General features: G+C 48.8%; 1 long non-coding RNA gene across 8 annotated transcripts in view; it reads left to right on the top strand.

Moving 5' to 3' along the window:
- LOC121057733 overlaps positions 1-19,936 on the top strand; it is a 175,622-nt gene extending 155,686 nt beyond the window's left edge. For 5 of the 8 annotated variants that reach the window (XR_005813911.1, XR_005813907.1, XR_005813912.1 and 2 more), the window contains 3 exons: positions 3,224-4,368; positions 5,550-5,705; positions 16,794-19,936. This is a non-coding gene — a long non-coding RNA (uncharacterized LOC121057733). Of the gene's footprint in view, positions 1-3,223; positions 4,369-5,549; positions 5,706-14,576; positions 14,631-16,793 lie in introns of all 8 variants that reach the window. The other 3 variants (XR_005813914.1, XR_005813910.1, XR_005813908.1) reach the window with 2 other exon arrangements.
- Positions 19,937-23,576: the final 3,640 nt, after the last annotated feature.

Genomic DNA, 23,576 nt, shown 5'->3' with positions numbered 1-23,576 from the left:
CACAGACCTCGCCGTGGAAATCTGAAGAAAAGAGGTTTTGACTGGACTTGAGGAAAAATTAGCAGGAACTGGTATTTGATAGAGAAAGAAGCCAAGGGGGCCGGCAGGCGGGCAGCTGTGTGAGCATTCAGCCCGGCTGCACCGCGGCTGCTGCGGGGCCAGGAAGAGGAGCCCCGGGCAGGCTCGGGGTGAGGGCCCTACCCCGACAGCGCTGCCGCTCGTTCTCTGGAGCGCCGCACAGTGCGTGTGTTTTCAGAAAGACTGGTTTTTATCGAGTGTCCTCAGCTCTGCTGATGAGAACAGCACTGGCTGAGCTTCCTCCCAGGCTTCTAGCAGTTGGCACCACAATTTCTACCCCGCTCCAGAGGACGTGCCTCGTGTTCTGGGCAGAGATAAAGGGGTTTTGTTGTGCGCGAGATGCGAGAGGGCAGGGTGCGTGGATTTCTGCTGCGTGTTGCTGAGGTTTGTCATTTGGTGCAAAAGCCAGGAGAACTCAGAGAGCTGCCGGATAAAGGCAAGGAAGAAAGCTACCACACACCGTGAGGGCTGCCTGCGGAGCAGGGGCCACGGTGCCTGCCCGCTCCGTGGGGCTTGCTGCGTGACAGACCCGGGTCCCAGCGGCACGGCCGCGTCAGCGGCGCACTGCTCACGGCGCCCACGCGCCCCTTCCCTGCCCCGCGTCCTTGCTTTGTGCCCGAGGGCGTGGAGCAGGGATGTAGCCAGAGCCCAGCTCCCGTGCCACAGCAGGGCGCTCCTCCGCTCCTGCTCGAAACACCTGACAGCACTTCTTGTCCCTAGCGAAGCGTTACTGCTATCGTTGCTGTTCGGCAGTTCTGCCATTGTTATTGTCAGAAATGTCATCCCTGTATGGTAAAAACCAGAAGTGCCACAACCTTGCTGTGAATCTATTTCAGCTTTATCTTTGGAGAAATCCCTCCTCTGAAAAGGAGTCCTAAATGTATATATATGTGTGTATATGTGTGTGTGTGTGTGTGTGTGTCAGAGAGAGAGCTGCTTCCATGGCTGAAGTGACTTGGACCTACTGACACATAATTCAGGCTTCGTTTACACGAGAGTTTCTGGGCAATGCTAGGCCTTGACACCCTTACAAAAAGTTCTCCAAAAAGGACAGTCACTCCAAATTTAACAGAAAATATTAATGGGAGTAGGATTGCTGGGGCTGTGGTCTCACAGGACAAAGCAGCAGGTACCTAAGTACCTGGTATGGAACATGTGGGCTTTGATGGTAAATCAGGTCAGAATATTCCCCTCCAAATCGCTGTCAGAGAAGCAAATAGGAGGAGGAAGTGCTGCTTACTAAAACCGCTAGATGTGGCTATGTGCGCCTCAGCATCTAATTATTTTTTAGCTGCATCTACAAAACTGGCCTGTTTGCCAAGTCTGCTTCATCAAGGTAATCGGGTCTGTTTTCCAGGGCATGCCAATTTCTTCTGCAGCATAAACCTGCTATTTGAGAGGGGTGAGGATTTCGATTTTTAGCTAGACTGCTTTTTAAGAAGCAATTTTGCTCAGTAAAAGCAGCAATACAATTAACCTCACTGCAGTCACGTTCAACAGTGTTAAAAAAAAAAAAAAAAAAAGAATAAAGAAGGCAGCTTTCAGCTGCCTGTAGCTTGGCTCCAGAAGCCTCTCCTCCATATGGTGCGTTAAATGCCAACGCATGAAATTAACTCTCATAAATAAGTAATAAGGGATGATTTGCCATGATCTGGATGGGCTGGCTTCCCACTTACATAGCGTTTAACTCCCTCTGTACTGCGGCAGGAAGGATGTGGTGCGTCTCAGAGCGTGTGCTGCTTTTCAAAAGCCACGAGAGCGTGGCCACGCTCCTGGCAGTGGGGTCAGAGGGCTGCAGCACCACGAAGGGGCCCGTACCCCCTGGGCCAGATCCAGCCCTGCGGGTGCTCCCAGCCTGAAAGCGGCTGGTGTCGCTTGTTTTAATTCAGATCGGTGCTGTTTGGCACCACAGAAAATTAATCGACACTTTTGTGTGGTTTTACTGCTGGAGAGCAGCAGCCATCCTGCGGTCCTTTTTTCTGCGTGTTCAGCACTCCTGGTGCTCAGCCAGCTCCGGGCACGGGGTCAGCACGCGCCCTCAAAACCCGGTGGGTTCAGACACACGAGCGCTGCAGCATGCAGGACGTGGCAGCGGCAAATCCGAGTGATTAAGGTGTTCTGCCTGACCTCCTGTCTTGCACCTGGCAGAGCTGCTGACAATACAGAAGCGCCTGTAATTACAGGAGCCCAGAACAGTTCATTAAAACAATTAAGCATTAATGATGCTGCACCATAAAGGCTGGACTACAAAGAATACCAGTTCTAACTAAGGGTGAGAGAAAACAGTGAGAAAATGCAGCGTATGGAAGCCCTGTGCATTCCTCATACTGAATATAAAACTCTGTAAATGAAAACTGGGAAGCGACCTTTGTGCTTCTGCATCTATTTGTGTTTTTAATTAGCCCCCGTCTGATTTATAATTCTGATAGAAAATGGGAATAAAATGCCTCAGCACCACAGGAGGCCTCGGTGTTCTGCATTCGTCCTCCTGAAGATCAAGGTCTGTCCAACCAGGAGAACTTCCAGAAGCGCACCAAGGAATCCCCTCGTCCCTCCCACACCGGTGGCCGCAGCAGCTCTGGCGGTGCAGTGCGGCCGCCAGGCGAAGCCGTCGCAGCCCTACGGCTTCCCCGCCAGCACTCCCCGTGGCGGGGCGCCGCGCGCAGGAGCGTTGTGATCTGTGGCAGAGACGTGGGCACGGCGCTGAGGATTTTTGGCTAGTGTCTGTCAGAATACTCAGCCAGCGATTTTTCCGTTGGAGAACAACCGTGTAACACCAGATGTTTGAGGAAACACACTTCCAACAAAAAGTACTCTAGTAGTGCCTGGGAGAAAAAAGCACTTCAGGGAGGCTGAAGTGTTCAGGCGTGGTTACAGCTCGCTCAAGAAGCCATCCAGTTCTGTGTTTCCAGAATCGGATGTTTCTGCTCTCTTAACATTTTCCAGGAACCAGGCTCAGGCCAAAGTTGTTTTGTTCACACAGAACCTTTGAAATAACCTACGTTTTCCCTCTTCCAGAGGACTTCTTTTACAGTAATTCTTTTTCATTTCGTGATGGTAAGAAAATCAAAATAATGAAATTTTCTCTGAAGTACAAGGACAATTTGTTGTACAGCACTCATCTGATTTTCTCTTTCGCTGACAGTACGGGAGCTTCACACTGAAGGTCCTGTCCATGCTGGAACAGAAATTCAGCATCCAGGAGAAGGCAAGATTTTAAGCACAGCTCCAGGATACTCACCCAGTTCTTAGGAAAATCAGCATAAAATTCTGAAAGACCCTCAAGATCAAGGACCGCAGTTTTTCAGTGCATCTGCAGGGTGGCTTCCAAAGCAGCCTGGTGTCCGTCCACAGGTGTCAGTTCAAGCGTTGGCCCAACACAAAGGGCAAGGTGCTCACATCTGAATCCCTGCTCCGGTCTCCTGCACCAGCCAGGGTTTGTAGCAGCCTGGCCCTGCTTCGTGCCAGTCTCTGACCCGACCTCCACAGGAAAGCAGCAGAAACAATTGGATTTTTCCTGTCACCATCAGTGCAAAGAAAGTGGCGTTTGTGCAAGTCATGGTGGATTGATGAACGTTATCTGAAGTGCAGCACGCAGTAGTGCGATTCGTCATAACTGAGGTTAATGAAGGAGAATGTTAAACAGCCTGTGACTGTATGTCCAACATAATTTGCTAAATTAACTGAAAATCAACTACCATTGTACTTCTAGCTACTCACTTAACTATCATTAACCCCAGTCACAAGCTGCGGTGTGGTGATACCAGCAACCTGGAGGAAGAATCAGGCAGCTGTCAGCATGGCTCACGCTTGGCTGCAGCACGGCCTGGCTGTGGCCAGGTCCTGAGCTTCCCCCAGGCGGCACCGTCGGGTCCGTGTGAGCAGCAGGTGAGGCCGTGGTCTCTGCGTGACACCGAGCTTCACTTCGGGACATCTGAACGTTTTGGCTCTGTGGTGCAACGCGGTACAGATTGGTTGGCCCCGGCTCTGCGGGACTGCCCTGACCAGGGGTCAGCGATCTGCTGTGAGGGTAAGGGAGAGGTGCGACGTGGCTGGAGAGATGTAGATTTGGACCTGGATTGCAGGTTTCCTGTCCTGTAGCAGCTGGAAGCCTGCTAAAGCAGTGTACAGACTCTGTGCTGTCGTGCACCTCGCGTTCAGCTCTTGCCTTTGGAACTGGGCTGGCACAGATGCTCAGCAGAGATCAATTCAAAAATACGAGGAGTGCGTTTGCCACCTGACTGCAAAGTGACACCTGTGCTGGGGACCAAATGAAGCTGCAGCTGATAGGTGGGAAAGCCAGGCATTTAAGCTTTTAATAGCTTCAGATAACTTCCTACTTAATTCCTATTTGCAGCATAACCGCTGCAGGAAATCAAGTGATTTAAGAGCAAAAATAGATCCTAATTTCTACCAGTACCTTCTTGACTTGCTGGAAAGAAAGATGCACGTTTAGAGGCTGGGTTCTTTTCCAAAGGCCACTGTTCTTTGAAGGGATGTTCCAGCTCTTCCTGTTGGGGCCTACAATAATTCCCAGTTTTGAAAAGGTTTCTTCTTCTAGAAGTAAAATACAACATTAAAATTGCCAAGAGCAGTTTTCTTAGTTTGTGGTGACAGTGTGGTCTCTCCTGCCCTTTGGATGCTTGCCATCAATGCTTTAATCCCTAGCAAGAGTTTTATCTTAAGCAGATACCATAAAGGATCCGAGAAGTAGGTCAGGAGACATTAAAAAGTATTTGATTCATCGTGAAGCGTGGGCACAGTGCTGTTTTAAGTCTCAAATGTCATGACTCAGCTGCAGTAAGAGCTGCTCCTTTGCATTTTGTTTTAGAACAGTCAGACAAGCGGACTGATGGGTGAGAGAGGGGCGATGCGAGGGGCCCTGCGATCCATCCCCTGTCACAGTAACTGCTCCCCGGCCACAGCCCCTGCCCGGCATCGCTCAGCTCTGGAGCTCGGCGCTGCCACGTTACAGAGCCCGTGGCACCAACTCACTGCGTGCTGCAAGCTCTGGCTGCCCCTCAGCTGTCTCGCACCCCAGTGCAAGCTTTTTATGTATTTTCTTAAGTATAGGCAATATTTTTTTTGCTCCTCCTCAAAGTGCTTTCCCTTTCTGTGTCTGTCCAGGGTGTAGAGTTTTCATTTTTTTTAATGATTCTCAAGAAATTATTGAGAAATCAAAGTATCTTTCAGAGTTATCTTCAAGGCTTACTGTAGTTCAAATGGTTTCTATAAATCCACAGTGGAAATGCTATTTTTCAAAGCTTTACTGTTCCCTAAATGATTGTAATGGTGTGTTGACTGACTTTACTAGGGCCCTGGGAGTTTACAAAAGAAAAAAACAGCTTAGTAAGCTGGAGCACTTAAAATATATATACGAAAGTTTTCAAAGTTCATCTAATCTATCTCTGTTTTGGATATTTATAAACCAGACTCCATCATTAAGGCTAACAGCACTTTTCCACACCCAGGAACACTGCGGCTCTCGCCCAGCTGGAGCTCTGGCTGCCGTGCCCAAGTGAGCCCCGAGAGTTTCTTTGTGAGCTGAGCCCAAGCACGCCGCCTGCCGCACACCACGCTGTGAGGAGCAAGTGCTCTGCCGTCCCACACTAGCTGGATGTTTTCAGGTAACAAATTATCTTCCAGCTCAGGGACCTCAAATCTTGAACTTCTCTGCAGTCTTCCTACAGCATTGCATCATTTTTATGGTGTTTTGCCCTTTTCCCCTTGTGCCCGCTCTTTGCTAGAGAGTCGTTGGGATGTTTTATGGCCTGTGCGGGCTGACCATGGATGTCCTCCAGTCTCTGGGCTAAGCATCTAAAACACATCTGTCCATGGTGCAGGCTTCTGACTCGGTGGTCCTCGCTCTATTTTGCTGCACCCGGCATCGCGCACGCAGCACGTGGAGGGAAGCTGCGTCTTCTCCTGTCGCCGCGTGCAGTTTGCAGGGTGAGCAGTGGGGGCTCTGCAGAAGGAGGGGGAGCATGCCCTGACCTGGGCCCCAACGCCCCCGTAGGTTTGTGGAGATGAGAGGCGCAGCCAGTGGGGTGATGGAGTGCCAGGATTTCTTTAGGAGTTAACCAAAGCACCTAACTTCACGTAAGAGATTGACTCGCGGAAACTTGCCAGACTTGAAGGAAAAAAAAAGTGCTATCAACCTGTCTTTTGTTACAGCTATTCTTTTCATTGATAATCTAGTAAAACTGTTCTTTATGGGAGACAGTGAAATCCTAAAGGCAGCCTTGATGGCAGAGGATATTACCCATTAAGGGCAGCAGATTGTAATTTGCTATTCAGAAAGCTGATTCAATTGAGATTCTTTTTATATTTCTACAAAGAACTGAATGCCAGAAGATAAAGACAAAACTTCTATCTTTTGATAGAAAACAGAAGACATAATTGGTGCTTTTAGCACGTCTTCATCGTACCTTATACCAGACCCTATTACAGATACACTTAAGTATCATGGAGCAAGTCTGATTCCTCCTTGTGCGAGATGGCAGCACAGCCAGCCACGTGTATTTGTTTTGCAAAGGCAAACAGACGGGTTGCATTTTGAGCATTCCCCGTGTCAGGCCCCACAGTGTGTGGGGAACCACCCCGGCAGAGGCTGCCCAGAGGGTCCCATTTCTGCGACAGCACGGCCGCGGGCGAGCCCCAGAGCAGGAGGAGGGGGCAGGAAGGTGCGCAGGGGTGCCCGTGCTCGAGGGGCACTGAGGAGCACTGAGCAGCAAGTGGGGGCAGCCAGCCCGCAGGGAGGTGATCCTCTGATTCTCTAAAAGTGCTGGTGGGGATGGGGCAGAGAGGGAGTGCAGGATGGAGACCAAGTGAGTGCTCATCGCGTGCGCCATGGTCCCATGGCACCTTATTGCTGATTTCCCTTGAAGTCAATGCACCTGGCAAATAAGCTGTAGGGTTTATTCCTCTTCTGGTACTCAACAACATTCAAGAGCAAATTCCCTAGAGCAGACATTTGCTATCCTGGTTCAACAAGCCTTTTTTTAATCTAGTGCCTGGTGCTACAATTTTCACAGATGACAAGCACATCAGCACCTACGTTTTTAGTGTAACAAGGACAGACAGTGCTTTATTTTAACAAAATTCCTTGTGTGAGAGCACTTGCTGTTGCGTGCTGAGCAGGTATAAGCTGTGAACTTCCACTCAAGGACAAGTCTAAGGTAAAAGAGCATCCAGACCAAGGTGATCCCAGCATGCACTGAAAGCACAGTGAGGAATAGCTCTTGGAATAGCTTTTGTCCAGAGAGGACAAAACCCTGCAATTTTTAGAAGACAGCACAGCACATAACATCCAGCCTCACTGCCCTGTTTTCCCTCCCTCTGCCGCCCCCAGCGCACAGCACCATGACAGCCCCATTGCCTGCAGGCTGCGGGCTGGGGGGTGTGAACAACCTCTGCTCATCCTGTGGTTGCAGGAGCTCCTGGGATCCTAAAACGCCTGTGTAACTGCTCCAATGCAAGATGAATATAGCTCTATACCCTAGATATGTTTAACCTAATAAATAGTTTCAGTTAATGGACAGCAAAAGGAATGATGCTCAGTAAATTTGATTTTATGAGCCTTTCACTTATTTACTGTGCCCATTAGGTCGGAAGTTAGGTAATGGTAAGTGTCCATTAGTGCATTAGCTCAGTGATGAGGGAGTTGAATTTAAAAATAAACAAATAAAAAGTGGGGAGGAAAAAAACGCCAAAGCCCCATCCATTTATTAAACCTTCAGTTTGTTAGCAGCGACTCAGTTAGCAGCCACCCACCTGGGAGGAGCGGAAGAGTTTGGACTTCATGGAGCACAGCACCATAACTAATGGGCCTCCTCCTGCCCTGCCGTCACAGCTGCTCTGGGGACCTCCCTGCCTGGGGCTGCTGCTGCCACCGCCAGCCAGGGCTGTACCCGACCCTCGCCCACTCCCACGGACCAGGCACCGTGGTCCCTCCAAGTGGAGTGGCTGGGATTTCAAATGCTTCAGTTAATATTGAGTGAAAAGGTCAGGGCTGAGTGAATTCTGCAAAATGAAAGAATAGAAGCTCTGTTAAAATCTGGAAGGAGTGTTTTCATCTCTCCAGAAATACTCTTTTTCTAATCACAAATACGTGACCAAGCTCATAACAATCAAAATAACAATTTCATTGATAACCTGTCTTTTACTAATTTCCTTTCAAATTTTAACTCTACCCAGGCAAATTAGTTTTTAAAGTGTCTTTTCCTAATTTCCTGGATACCCAGGGATTATTTACACACCCCACAAAGAGCTATTTACTGTTCTGGGTAATTCAGCGAACATTCACTTGCTTTGAGTTAATATGCAGTCATTCCGAGTGCCAGCAATTTACTGATAATTGGAGCATTGGCTTACCCTGGAAAAAAATCCCGCCTTACAAGTTACTTTTCACAAGCCACGTTATGCAGCAGAAGAGCCACATTTCCTCGTTCACATGCTAGCAAGGAAACTTGTTCATTAGCAGTTAGCAGGCAAATTTTCTTCCCTGTCGCTCTGACTGAACTTTCGGCATAGTTGTGATGCGGCAGCTTGGAGAGAAGCCCCGTACGCCCTCTGGCATTTCGGAGGCAGGCAGGTGACGTGCAGGTGGCTGCGGTGGCATCTGCAGCCTCCTGCACAGAGCAGTGCCAGGGACTTCGGTGTGGCCCCGAAGTGGTGGGGGCAGCAGGCGTTGCAGCCCCCCCGCCAGGTGCCTCCCCGTGCAGGAAGGTCGCTGAGCTCCAGGAGATGGCCCAGTCACCCCGTCTGGCTGCGGGTGGCGGCGCGGAGGTTGCTGCAGCCGTTGCAGGGTTACCCAGAGGTGCCTTGCAGATGCTGGAGCGGCCTTGGGTGGACGAGGGCTTTGTGCAGGTGTGCTGCGGAGCGGTGCGGAGGCAGCCTCCAGCCGGGGGTGGCTGTGCCAGCATCCCCTCCCTCTCCCGCTCGCCTGTTGTCCAGTGTTGGGCTGCTCCCTATAAGCTGTTTGCAAACCAAATAGTCATAGAGCACTTTTCTTCTGGTTTGCTTACAGGATCCAGTCAAAATATCTGTAAGAGTGGTACCTGATGAATTGCATTACGCTTCACTCAGCTGGCAATTGATAGTTAAATCTAATAACAGTGTCAGCCTCATCAGCAGACACATTTCAATTCCAATTTGTCAAATGCACTCTGACCACAGACAAATGGTGGGTATAATAGAGACCTGCCTCTGAAGCTAATAGAAACTGATATACAGAAAATGATACCTGTTTTCTCTGCTTGTATTGTCCGTTCGCTTTCCTAATCTGGTTCCACTTAGAATGGTTACTTGAGATGCTAACGTTTCACCAGGGGGTTCTCAGATAATGAAAACAGCTTTGTTAGGGACTGCAAGACAGGAAAAAGACAGTAAGTTGCATTTGTTTGAGACAATTTTGAGTCTCCAGCTGGAGCAGTTTCAGTCCATGCAGTCCAGAGAGGGTTGCCGTGAGTTCTGGAGTCTTTTTCCTTCCTGCAGTTTTCCATCCGCATGTGTAACCTCCTGCCCAGCCACCAAACTTCGTAACTAGAAGTTAAGCAAACTGTTCTGGGGTCAATTAAAGTACTAGGGTATCATTTGCTGCTGAATTTGGGAAGCTGGGCCACTGTTCATCCTTGGCCTTTGCGTTTTGCTATTTCTGCCTCAGCAGGAAGCTCGTGCGCAATGGCAAATGCAGCTGTAACGTGGGGGTTTCTTGGTGCGTGGTAGATGCATGTCACAGCTGGTTGCCAGAGGTCGTGTTTTTAGGATGTCGTGCAATAACTCGGAGAGCATGCTCCCTGTTCCAGCCTCCCCCGGCAGCCTTGGGCCAGAGTCCCCGCCCAGCAGCGCGAGCCTCAGGAGGAGGCTGGAGGGCTGCGTGCCGGGGCACTGACCGAAGGGCACCGCGCTGGGTCCCCTCACATCGAGCACCTGCACGGGGCTTGCAGACAGCACGGCCGTACCTTTGCAGCACTGGCAGAGAGCGGGGAGTGAGGGTTAGGGGAATAGCAGTCATCATTCTGCTTCTTTCAACCTCCCCCCCACTTTTTTTTCCTGATTGAATTTACCAGATGAAAATCTTCATGGTACAAATATTTTTGGTGACTTTCATGCTATGCTTTTGACCTGTGAAAATGTGTTTACAGCAAAGATTGGGTAAACAACTGTTGTAAATAAACAACTGCGAATATGAGACTGGTAGCGCTAGAAAAAAATTAACATACACAAATTTAGCCACTTCTGAAGAATTTGATTTCATTGGGGAATTCGGTGCTCATGGAAGCTGGCAAACTGACAGGCCTAAGAGTAGAAAGTTTCTGGTGCTGTGGGAGAGGAGTGTTCAGGGCAGTGCTGCCGGCGTTCCCCGCCTCGCTGCCGCACCAAACCAGCTGGATTTTGTGGGGCTGAGCACGGCAGAGGACGGTTCTTCCCTTTGCAGTTACACTTCAGCCACTCCTTTCCTGAGTGAGTAGTAATGGGAGCTTGTGAGAGACAGTCTGCTAAGACCCAGCCTGGGACGATCACTCAACTTTATTTCATGTGGGTCTCTAGATGGAAATAGCTTCCAGTCACTAGCACCAACCTGGGGACAATATAAACCCGTGATCTGGAGGAGAAATCCTTCACAGACAATTAGCGGTCTCCTGAGCTGTCACATACCCTTCAGCCTCCTTTGCACCTCCTCGCCGAGGCGCCGTGAGGACCTCGCTGTGCACAGCTGATGGCACCGGGCCTGCAGCTCAGAGCAGCTCCCGCACCGGGGGCTGCGAGGTGTCCCTGCGCTTCTGTGGACGCGGTGCCTGGCAGCACCGGCACCGCTGTGCCCAGGGGTGCCGCACGCCTGGCTTCGGATGCAGGGGGACAGCGCGGGCTGACAGCCACGCTGCAGCCACTGCAGGGCTGGAGATAGGAGCTGTGTCTTCCTTGGCCCCAACGTGGGCGTATTGCCTGAGACCATGCATTCTTAAAGGGTGATTAATGTGGTGTTTAGGAGAGGACACTAAGCAAGACATCCTATTTACAAACGGCTTCCTGGTGGAGTGTTTTGAGAGAACAGGGATCCAGAGAGGGTGCAGCGTGTGTTACTGGTAATGTAAAGGGACACAGTTATTTGTATTGCATCACTGAACTCCATTAAGTCTTTTATTCACCTTGTTCTCAGGACAAACGCTATTTCATTTGGAGCCATCTACCAATCAGAACCTATCAGTAGATCGCTATTTCATTTTTTTATGCCTGAAAGGAAACGGGCTGCAGCTGAATCCTAAGGCTGTGCTGCTCGAGGAGCCCTGGGCTCAGTGGGGACAGGCGGAGGGAGCCGTGTGGGGCAGCTCCTTGAGCGGCTGCTGGCTGCCTGGCCTGCCCCACGGGGTCACTGCCGCTGCTGCCCCTGCCCCTGCGAGCAGAGCGGGTGTCTGGGGGCACAGGGATGGGGATGGGGACGGGCGGGCACAGCAGCGGGTGCGCCTGCAGGAACCAGGCCTCGTTGTGCTCAGGGCAGCCGACCCCGCCTGAGGATGGCTGCAGGTACGGCCCTTCCTGGAGGCCACAGGTGCTCCTCTGCTCTCTGGCACCTCCACATCTTGTCCCCAAACCACGGCACAGGTTGTCACCATGGAGGAGAGCGTGAGCAGAGCCAACGCTGGGCTGCGGGGCAGGGGCTGGCTCAGCATCCCTTCTACAGGTCCCCTATCCCTCGGTGAAACCCTGAGAGCAGCCTGCTTCCCTCTTTCCCTGCGTGAAGATTAATGTTTAAATAGCACTTGTCCTATAAATCTCTCTCAGAGGCTTTTCTCAGAACAAATAGTTAGCAGGAGAACAAGGCATCTATTCAAAAATGACAGGATTTCCAATCTATATATTAAGCAGGTAACCACTCTCTTGAAATGTCAGCGTGACTCTTCATCGTCCACTGGATGCAGCTATGAGTACGATGTGACGGAAGGTGACGCCTCCTGTATTTATTTACAAGGAGAAGGAGTCATTGAGATTAATTGCAGAAAGGAATATGCAATATGGTAAACAGTTATTTAGAAATGATTGTTTGTGTTTAATTAAGACATACAGATGAGTTTAACAGTCATAAATTTTTCATTGGATTGTAAATGCAAATGCAGGCATTGAAATATGTCAACGAAATACATAACTTATGGGCCAGATTCTCTCTTCCTGCAATATAACACTCTTGATCCTTGCTAATACAAGTGCAAGATGCTGGTCTCTAGTTGGGAGCGGGTGCTGCAGGTGTAAGCCTGGTCTCCAGGCGAGCAGTGTCTGTGGGGCTCCCTGCCCTGCCCTCCCTCCCGCTCACAGCCATCCGCAGCCCCTCGCCTGCGGCCGCCTCTCCTCCGGCCTGGGGCCGGGTGTACTGCGCAGCCCCTCCAAGGTGACATCTCCCCAGCTCCCTGGCTGCTGTGGCGCTCTGCAGGCGCCGTTGTGAGGGCGCGGTGGGACACCGGCTGCAGGGCAGGACTCGCGATCTCAGCAACCACCAGCCTGCGAGACAGGAGGCTGGAAGGTCTGGGCACTGCGGTTCCCCCAGGAATGTCGCCAGGGAGAGCACGGCCACTTTCTCCCTTCCTCCTGCGCCAGGTTTCTGCCTGGAGACTTGTGGTGCTCTTTGGGTGAGCTGCAGGCCGGCGGGCCCAGAATGGGGCTCGTGCTGCAGCCTCATGGAGCCGGCGGGTGCGGGAGCTGGCACACGCGCTCCTCGTCCTATCTGCCGCACGTGTCCTCTTGGGGGCTGACGCGGAGTTCGCGGACCAAGCACGTGGTTGACAGCACTTCTTCCCTTTCTCAGTGCGGCATCTGAAAATCTGTTACTAAAAGTAGCGTGAGAGTTGCTCAGAGAACAGAAATTACTTGTTTTTGCCTGTTTTCTTCTTGATAAAATAGGTCTTAATGCAGAGATGTGGCTTTAATTAGTGTCAAGGGATTAACTCCCTCTTAGACGCAGCAAGAGAGGAGAAAGGGCTGTGTGCTTAGAATTGGTCCATAGCAGATTACCAACAAAACAGGACAAAAGAGGATTTTTATTTTTCATGCGAAGTGACTTTTCAACCAATTTAGTTGGTCTTAGTGGTATGCTAAATTATCATTTTTTTAAGTCTATAATGAAACCCAGCATGTTTCCAGCAATTGCTCCTTATCAATGATTTTTCACGCATTTTCTATCTGTATTCTCTTCTGTTTCTCCCCTTTTCCTCATCGCTTCTTTCCCAACATATGCATACAGATACATGTTGCCCTTGGCAAATGAAGAAAATGAATAATAAATGTGTAGGGGAGAAAAAAGGTTAATAGTAGGAGAAAATGAGCCAGAAAGATGAAATAAAACAGAAGGTACTAATAAAGAGGACATTTAATCAAAATGGAAAATTTCAATGGGAAAAAGGAAAGGGGGGGGGGGGGCGGGGGAGGTAGAACACTGTTTTCATCTAGTCTGCTCATTTGAGGAGTGAAGTTGTATTTCCCAACTGTTAAAAACTGGTGTGGTAATGAAAGACGAGCATTTTTTTTGTCTGTGTGTTACTGAAGCAAATCTCTCATGGGACAAAACATATCACTCAGTGAATTTCATAATGTTTAATTTTGTATTAGGCAAAGAACAAACTGTTTCTGTGTTGTATAATCACATACTCGGGCTTCCTACGTGCCGCTGAGTGATGACTTTTTTTTTTTTTTCCTTTTCACCATCTGCAACGCTGGAGAGAATGCTCCATTTCTGGTGAAAATTTTAAATGCGAAATATCTTTTTGACCAAGAAGATATAGGATAGATTTTCAGCAAAAAACAGAAGGATGTTCTTTTTAACATGGCCTCTTGGATGGTCTTGTGTTGGTGGGTCTTGTGTTTGTTTTATGTGTTGCAAAAACATACATGAAAAATGAAATGTGGCATAAGCCAATGCAGTGTTCAGTTTGCTGTGAGTACACAGCAGAGCACTTGCTGCCAGTCAGGGATGGTGCCTTTGTAAGATGATCCTAACTGTTTGCTCACATGGTTACAACAAAAAGCATCCTATTAAATTTCTGTTACTGGCTCCATTTTAGCAAAAGCACTTAGAGTTGGGTTTAATTAGAAATTGATAACGGCTGCTTGAAAGGCAGTCTGGTTTTAAAGGCTTGCAGTAATCTTGGGAAATGCTGTTCATTGTTCTGTTGTGGGCTTTTTTTTTTTTTTTTTCCTTGTGATAATTAACTAGCCTGAGTCATATAATTATATATATAATTATTCTTGTTTGTCACATGCACTAACAGAATTAAGCAGTGCTGGCTTTCTAGTGCTGTTCCTGTCACGCTGGGGCAGTCATCTCTGGTCAGAGCGGACAGAGGTCTCTGCAGGGGGATGTTCTTGGTGCCGTGCTCCTCAGCCTTTGCTAGTCAAAGGCTCACTGACATTGAAAAGGAAATATTTAGGACTCCCTTGTCTTTTTTGTTCTTATTTTCTGTATATCCTGCGTCTTGGACTACTTCTTCTTAACTGTGATTTTTCTGCAGTAGACATCCAAATGTGGAAAACCATTTTCTAACCAAAGCAGTATATCCTTGCTGGTAAGTGGTGGTGGTGGTGGTGGTGAGTGTTCCAGATGTTGCAACTAAGGCATGTCTTGCAAGAAGTCAAGTAGCTTTATGTACATTGATTTTCCATTTATGTAAGAGGTGTGGTGTAACATGCTGTCTGACCTTGTTCTAAAATACACTTCTAATGTGGTACAAGAGCTGTCAGCTGGACTGCAGAGTTCAGGGCCCGATGCCCAGGCCAGCAGTATCCTCTGAAGGATTTCAAGACAGTGACCCTTTATGGGATGTTACACAGAAAACAAATCTACCTGTGTTAGGCTCGGGGTCAGGGACTGACAATGTGCTTTCTGCAGTGCAGATGAGCACCAGACTCTCCTGCAGACACGCTGGTGTGCTGCGATTTAACGTGGTGGGCAGCTAAATGCCACATAGCCATTTGCTCGTTCCCCCATAGTGAGATAGGGAAGAAAATTGAAAAGAAAAATGCCAGAACTCATGGGTTGAGATAAGGACAGTTTAATAAGAATGAGGAAAAAAAAAAAAAAGGGTAAGGTAAGAGGAAAGGGAAGGAGGGAAAAAAAACAAAAAACACAAGAATATGCAGAGCAAGCAATGCACAACCCAGTCGCTCACCACCCGCTGACCGATGCCCATCCCATCTCCAAGCAACGGCTGCCAACCCCCCCAGTACTCCTGTTCAGCGTGAGGCCACATGGTGTGGGACATCCCTTTGGCCAGTTGGGGTCAGCTGTCCTGACTGTGTCCCCTCCCCACCCCTTGTGTACCCCCAGCCTCCTCGCTGGCAGGGCAGCAGGAGAAGCTGAGAAGTCCTTGGCTGTGCGAGCACTGCTCAGCAACAACTGAAACATCAGTGTGTTAACAGCATTATTCTCATTCTAAATCCAAAGCACAGCACCGTACCTGCGAGCACGAAGAAAATATACTCTATCCCAGCTGAAACCAGGACACGGTGGTATTACAAAGTGGTGTTTCAAGGCAATGCATGAATCCAGCAGGTCTTCAGGTGGCATTTCAAGGGCACAGTGGGGCATGGAGGCTGGCTGTGGCAGGAGCAGTCATAAAACAGGACGCGCAGAAAGGATTGACCTGAGCTGAAGGATGCATTTAAGTGCTGCTGACCTTGTCATCAAGCCTTAAGATGAGACATCTGCCGAGATGAGCTCTGTTTATGGTATTTTCAAACTTTATTAATAGTGATACCGTTGCAAGTCCTGGCTGCGATTTACAGCCTCTGTCACAAAGGGTATCATCTGGTAATTCGGCAGAACGGGCACTCTGCGCCAGGGAGCCAGCAGGCCGTGGAGCTGTGGGCCTTTCCCTGCAACTGCTTTATTGCCACTTGGGTTGTGGTGCCTGGGCTGTGAAGCAGGAACAGGCTCATTTAACCTTCGGGAGCGTGGTCACCCGGACACACTGCGCTGTGGGGGGTGGGGGGAGCAGGGCATAAATTGCGTGAGGATGTTTATATTTCTGCATATTTGGCTCCATTTAGCTGTCATGTGCCCCACTGTTATTCTCAGAGACATATGCATTCATTCCTTTAGTCTGATTAATAAGATGTAAGAGGGAATGTATAGCCATTGTGAGGCAATGAATCAGCTCTGAGGACAGCTAATTCGCTGGAGAGGAAATCCTACACGGAAGAAGCAGTTTGGGGATGGGAGTGTTAAGCCAGAGGTGCTACTGCTTGAAATGTTTTCTGAGGCTCTACCTTTAGCTTACTCCTTGTTGTTTTTCACTTCTCAGCTCTCTCCCAGTGTCCTGGTTGAAGGACACCTTTGAAATGAGGGATGAGCCATAATGAGAAAAGAGACAAAAATTAATCAAAGATGACACTAGAAATGATGTGAAATAATTTCTTTGGCATAGTATTCAGATATAAGGAAGTGTGTATATATGTGTGTGTGTATATGCGCACACATATACACAAACTGTCATTGCTCATCACCGGTAATGCTCGTGAAGGACTACGCAAAGAAGAAAACTAATAAACGCTGAACGAAGGCACAAGGTGACCTTCAATTAAGGCTTTGGAGTCAGATTCAGATGCCATGGATCCATGTGTTTGGTCTCTTGGGTTTCCTGGGGGATTTCAGGCACAGCCCTGGGATGGATTTCAGGGCTCCCCTGGGCTGGCCCCTGGCCCCAGCTCCTCTTTTCTCCTCTCCTCAGGCAGTGGCCACCCCCAGCCCCAGTTTGCCCCAGCAGCACCGGTGCTTGCCCAGCACCAGGACCGCAGCCTGCTCCCAGAAAGGCAGAGCGAGACAAGGATGGGTCACACCGGATGGGCTGGGGAAGAGAAAAGGAGAAAGACGACTTCCATCATCGTCCTGTCTGACTGGGAACCATCATGGAGACATCAGTGATGCCAAGCGACAGTCAGTCCCTGAGTTTACAGCACACAGAGTCAATTAAGTTCTACACAGTGCCCAGCACTTCCTACTAAAATTGTGTCACCCTGATGATCACAGGAGTCCGGTGCACGTCTCGCTCGTCTGCATGTCAGAAGGCAGACTGCTCACCGGCAGAGGGTGGATATCGGAATTTCCCTGTGAGGCCATTAAACACGGCTGCTGATTTTTTTATTTTTTTTTCCCCAAGGAAAAGCTCGCAATGTATAGGTTTTAACTTGCTTAATGAAGCATGAGAATTGAACGGTAATAGCTGTTCTTTGAAAGTCTGGAAAATGATGCAAATCTGTTAGGATCAATGTATTGTCTACTAGGAAATAATCTGTTTCTGAAAGAAGTTGGTGATTTGTTCTTATTGTCCTATGAAATTAGAAAATATTACTATTTATGAAGCACGTTTATAAAACGTGCACTCTACTTTTAAAGAGTTGGCTTAAGGGCATTTACTAAAAGCCAGATTTATCAAATAAGGCACATGTAGCTGCATTACAAACCAACTTCACTTAAAAACAGATTTGAGAAGTAATGTAGTATGTAGGTTGTAAAGCTCTACTGGAAGGGAAACATAGCTGCTTAAAGAACAAAATGCTGCTCTTAAGCCTGGGTGGGTGGTGGTTTAGCCTGTAATTCAATTGCGTTCCCATAAAATGTTTTATTGGAATGATGCTGGTCATGGAGGTGACTGACAGCGGTGGCTTTTGCAGAGACTCCCAAATTGTTGTTGTGATATCTGTCTTACAGTGCCATTCTGTGTAAGCGAAACAAGATAGGAAGTTTTATATTTTCTCTGCAGAGGAAGACAGCAGAATATTTCCCAAGCCTGTTGTGCGGTGCAAGAACAAGAGCAGGTATGAGTGTTTGGTTTTTGGGGGTGGGTGGTTTGCAGAACTGAGGTTTTTTTCATAGTAAAATTCTGAATCAGTTTGGCAGAGGTGTTTACCTCTGAGCCTAGGTTTGCTTTCGGTGTTCTTCCATAGATACTCCTCCTCAGCTAGTTCCAGCGTCCCATGTGAGATCCTTCAAAAATCCTGGTTCTGGAACAGCTCTGTGACTTTGCAGAATTTGGTCTGCTGCAAGTGAAGAGTGATAACTGAGCAGCTAAGCAGGAGCACACATTTTTTATGAGCGTTCAAGTAGATCTATATCCTAATAGGAAATCAATGTTCAGGTCACAAGGTGGAACAGGACAATGGGATCTTAAATCACACGGGAAATAAAAATTAAAAGTCGCAGTGGACAATGGGATATAATTTAGGATTTTGCTGCAGTCAGAGATGGTGTATCACCAAAATTGCTCACCATTGTCCTATGTCGTAGTGTCAAAATCCACGCCAAGCTCTTACATATCCAGTTGACTTCTATCAGGAGAAGAGTAAAATGGAAACGTTGTAATGGATTAGAGAAAGCCGAATAAGCTCATGCCTCTCAGTGTGAGCCCGTGACACGTCAGAGCTAGCAGAATATTTCACTGTGCAGGTTATTAAAAATGAGAAAATTGTATACAGTGTAAAGTTTGATCTTGATTGATTGTGTATGCTTAGAGCTAAGTCAGGTCGATCCGAGCCACTGCATTGAAAAAGCAGTGACTTGACAAGAATTGCGTGGATTGCCAACATGCTCAAAACTGTTTTCACTAGTTTACTAAAATAAATACCTCAGCCCTGCCAAAACGCATTAAAGGTGAAGTGAGTCAGCACTAAGGCAAATGCAATGGAAGCTGCCTTGCAGGCAGCGTGCAGCAGCCCTGGTGCAGCCGGACGGTCGGCAGGCATTGCCGTCCCCATGAAGGGGATGCTCCGGCCAAGTGGCCACAGCCCCGCAGCCGCCTGCCCGGCTCGGCCACTGTGCTGCCACGGCCGGGGCAGCCCGCAGAGCTGCCAGGGGTCTCGGCTGCTTCCCCGCACGCTGCCCTGAGCCGAGGTGGCAAAAGCACCACACTTTCTCCTTCTCAGGTCGATTTGCTGTTCGCTTTTTCTTTTTTCTTTTACTGAGTCAAGGCATCTGTGTCAAAATGATCCCATTTGAAGTTTGTTGAATTTGCATCAGCTGCAGCTCCTGTGGGAAAATCACAGCTGCTTATATATGCATATGCACACAGAGATATAAAAAATAATAGAAGCGTTGAGACACGGCAATGGGATTTTAATTCACTTGGATGGGGACCAAGATCTGTCCATGTCCATCTCCCCCCGATATATCTATGTGTATTTAACGGGAAAGTGTGTCAGGGAGTCCTTTCATGGTTCATCTGGGATTCTGCTTTGTACAAATACCTCTCATCACACAGAATACCGAACGATTTCTTAGAGAAACTCCCTCTTTGGAGAGGCAGGAAATAGCCAGTGTTGTATTTTAAATAACCTCCACTGAGGCTCTTTCTCACCTACGTGCTACAGATCTCTGAAGTGGAACAGATGGTGTCCAGTCCTGCAGTGTCATCTGCCTGCATGCACTCATCTTAAGTGGATTTAGGCTAGACTTCTGTTTTCTTTTTTCCTTTCTTTGCATGCTGAGCAAGAAATGGGGAAGGGAGAAAAATGAAACATAAAAGGCAGATGCTGGTAACAGAGCAGAAGTGAGAGTTATAAAAATGTCACAGACATCTGCAGAACTGCACTTAGTGGAAAACTTCACCATTGCAGCAAAATTGCCCGCAAATGACCTGTGCAACAAGATGAAGTGCAAGGGTCTGCTCACTGGAAGAGTAGCCCCGTTACAGCCCCAGGACGCGGCACTGTGTGTGTGGCAGGTCGGGATGCTGTCAAAGGGACCTCATGATGCAGTGCACTGAACTCCTACCAAGTCCAGGAGTATCAAACAGAGCAGGAACAACAACCCTGCCCGTTCCTTGGTGCCATTACAATTAAATCTGGTCAGGGCCTTTCTAGCTACTGGAGGGCAGGATTTCCATCAGGATTTGGTGGCAATCGACAAAGCCATTTTTATGGTTGTATTTTGCTGCAGTTCTGACTCTGCAGCAGGGAAAAGAAAAAAATTCCTTGCTTCTAGAAAAGCTGATGAGCAGGAATTAGCTTGGGGTATCTACCTCCAATGAGACTAAATCCAAGGTAACTATAAATATCTACAGGTCCTCAGGAAAAGAGAGGGATGTGAGGCTGCCCAAACGTCTCTAAAAAGTGAAGGGATCTGAAAAGGTCTATTTTTTTCTTTCAAGTTCTTTCCCCATATCAAATCAAGGAGAATAGAGAATGAATCTCTAAACCTCTAATCTCCGCTTTGTGAATACATTATTTTCATGTCTGAAAAGTTCAGTTATTTCCATTTCCAAGCTGGTCACAAACATAACTAAAATCTGTAGATTAAAGATTGAAATATAAAGTTAAATCCCACATGAGGAACAAGCTTTTCATTAGTAATTATCCAGATGAAAGGCCCTTACACTGCATTCCTACCTGCACGAGCTGCCTTCTCCTCACAGCCCCTCCTGTGGCACAGCAACGATCCCGAGCTCACGCTCCCACCTTCCCACCCAGGGCTGTTGCAGACCTGAGGGAGGTTTGTGGGGGAGGCAGCAAAAACCTGTCACTGTAGTGTGCGGGCACTGTGCTGGCCCTTGCTCAGGCTCCCCGGGAGACCTCGGACAAGCCCAGTGATGCCTCTCGGTGGCAGCTGCCTGGCTGTGACCGTGGAACAAGAGCAGCTGCTCTGCACCACGCTGCAGTGGCTGTGCCCAGCACCAAGCCCCCGTGCCTCGGCCCCGCAGAGCGAGGGCTGCCAGGCACATGGGTGATGCCGGTGCCTGCAGCACTGCCCTTCTCCCCAGCCCTTCCTCTTGAGTTGCTCTTGTTTTTTGCCCTAATGCTGGAAACCCAAAACACCAGGGCACGAAACCACACAAAAAGCATTGATTTATTAGCTGCATTCCAAAGGGATGCGGCTGCGGCAGTAGCACAATAGCCACGCGTCTGGTGTGCAAAGCTGAGACCATTGTAACAGGCAGCTACAGCTGCTTTTGGCAAGAACAATAGTTCACAGAGCTTATTAAAGCCAGCAGGATATAATCAATGTGTTGGTTCATTTAAATGAGGAAGCAGAGTTGTACAGAATAGGTGGTAGATACAGCCAGCACATTGTGTATCGAGTTGCACAAAATAGTCTTTCTTTATCCCTGGTAAGAATCCCAGTACAAATTATATAGGGGACTAAACAGCATGTAAGCTTTTAAGTCTTGCTTGTTAAAGCTCGAACCACATTGCAGCCATCGCAGGATCCCAGCACGGGGCGTGATGAGCTGAGCATGCTGGAGTGCACGGTGCTGGTCACGAGCCTGCCGGGCCGGCCAGAGCCTGGGAGTGTGTGCTCTGCGGGGCAAGCGGCACGAGGGCTGCGGCTCCTCTGCCAGCCCGTGGGGCCCTGCTGCCGCGGGGTCTTGCACGAGGTGCGCTGCCATTGCCCTCCGCAACGCTCTCACGGGCGCAGAGCAGAAACTTCAGTTACCTCGTTCATTGAGGCAAGGCGTCAGCCCGATCTGAGTGTGTGAATAGCTCCTGCCAAAAAGTTACAAAGCTGTGATGGCTGCTACTAGTGTTTTACGACTAGAGCCACATGTGGGGGCAGTCGGGCTGGGCACCGTGGGGTCTGGGCGCTGTGGGCACTGCACCCCCCGCACGGTGGTGTGCACCGGGAGCAGCTGTAAGACCCTTGGGCTGGGTACATGCAGAGCACCAAGAGCTACTGAGTCTTAGAAAAATGGTGTTACATCTTGAGCCAGCTAATCTTTGTCTGAAAGGACATCCGCTAATGATTTTAAATGAATTTTAACCAACTCAAAGCAAGTTTTAAAGCATTGGAAAGAATATGTGCAATCACAGCACTTGGGCAGCCAGATGCCACAATCTAATAATTTAATATAGTGTTAATTAGGTTTTGGTGATTTTTTTTTCTTTTTTTTTAAAAAAAAAAAAGCAATCTGTCCTTCACTGTTCAGAAAGCTGCTTCCTACAAACTGGGTCACGGTTTTGATGAGCCAAACCTGCAGCTGCCCGTCAGCTCCTTGCTCCTCAGCAAAGTTCTCGGTGCAGCACCCAGCGCACCGTGGTCAGGGGTGGCCCTCGGTGCCCTCCAGGGCCAGGCAGGTTTTTCATCTACTCCGGAGCCCATTTCTGGAAAACACGTTTCAGCTTCAAAACCAGATTTTTGGAGCATGAGTCTCTGCACTACCAGTGCCAGTGTCTGTCCTGGGTCCATAACAGTGCAAATTCTTCTGATGATTTGTAATCCCAATTATCTGAAACTAATTCCGTCTGAGAGCCAAGAATACATCTGGAGGAGTTTAGCTCAGGTTCTTAGCCAGACAAACTAATCTCTCCTGAAATCCTGCTGGTTGCCAGGCTCTCTGCAGTGCCGGTACAGACACAGGTGAGTACTGTTTGACCCACAAAGGAGATTTAGATAGGCTGGACAGAATAGGAGCTTTCTCTTCAGGCTTTGAAACATTTTGGTAGCTTCTAGAGGTGCTCAGGAATGAAAAAGCCGCAAGCTGAAGCTCGTAAGAAAAATGGTCAGCTATCTGTAATTGTCAGTGTCAGCTAAAAAAAATAGAATTGGCTCTTTTTATAGAGCTGTGCAGATCCAGCAGTAATAAATCACTGCTGCAGACTGGTCCTCGGGATGGTGGTGACCTGTCACCAAGAGTAAGTGACTTTGTGAAAGGATGAGAAGCGAGCAGAAGGTAAACCTGGGGGCTGTTTGGAGGGGTAGCATCGTGCCAGGGGGGCTGACCTCAGCATCCCCCCGTGCCTGTGCAGGAGGCAGCCATCTGCACACAGGAGGAGGAGGTGGCACCTGCCCCGAGAGAGCGTCCTGCACGCACCTTGCGGCTGCTGTGCCCAGCTGCTGGCTGCCGGGGGGGGCTAAGGCGAGCTCACACACAGACTAGAAACTGGTTTGGTGAAACAGAGGGCTGAAAAGCTTTGTTTGTTGCCAGATCTGCTAAGATTTCAGTGCTTGCATCACTGACAGAGGCAGGAGCCGTTGGTGGGTCTTGGTGCAAGGATGGCAGGCCTGGTTTTGGATTAGACAAATAAAGGTTTGGATTGGGACTGAATTTTATAAAAGAGAAGCTGAAGTATCCAAGCATTTTGTGCTTTTCAAAGTAGCTGAAACCGTCCTGTCCACTCCAGTGCTTGTCCAGAAGTGGTGGGAACATGTCATCTAGGGGAGAGAGCAAGGGACCAGGAAGGGTGGGGAGCAGCGGTTCTGAAATGACTATGCCTTAGGTTTTAAAATCACACACACAGTAGTCGTTTCCCACTCAGTTCCAACTGGCTTTAAGCATCAGCTCATCAGGGCAATTCAATTTGATGTAACAAGTAATAAACATGATGTATTCCCTCTTTTATCTGTGGCATAGTCTTTTATGGATGTCCCATGCCTTCATTAAAACGTGTGCAGTGCTCGAGTTGTCCAGCACAACTACAATGGAAGTCGTTTTGAAAAGAAAAAAAAGGAAGAGCCCATTAGAAAGAGCCACGGCACCAGAGGCAGAGCGCCGGCAGTCACACAGGCAGCAGCGTGCCCGGCC

This window comes from Cygnus olor, chromosome 20, assembly GCF_009769625.2.
Source record: "Cygnus olor isolate bCygOlo1 chromosome 20, bCygOlo1.pri.v2, whole genome shotgun sequence".
Classification (NCBI taxonomy): Eukaryota; Metazoa; Chordata; class Aves; order Anseriformes; family Anatidae; genus Cygnus; species Cygnus olor.
Note: the sequence above shows the minus strand (reverse complement) of the source record. Positions and strands in the feature narration are given on the sequence as shown.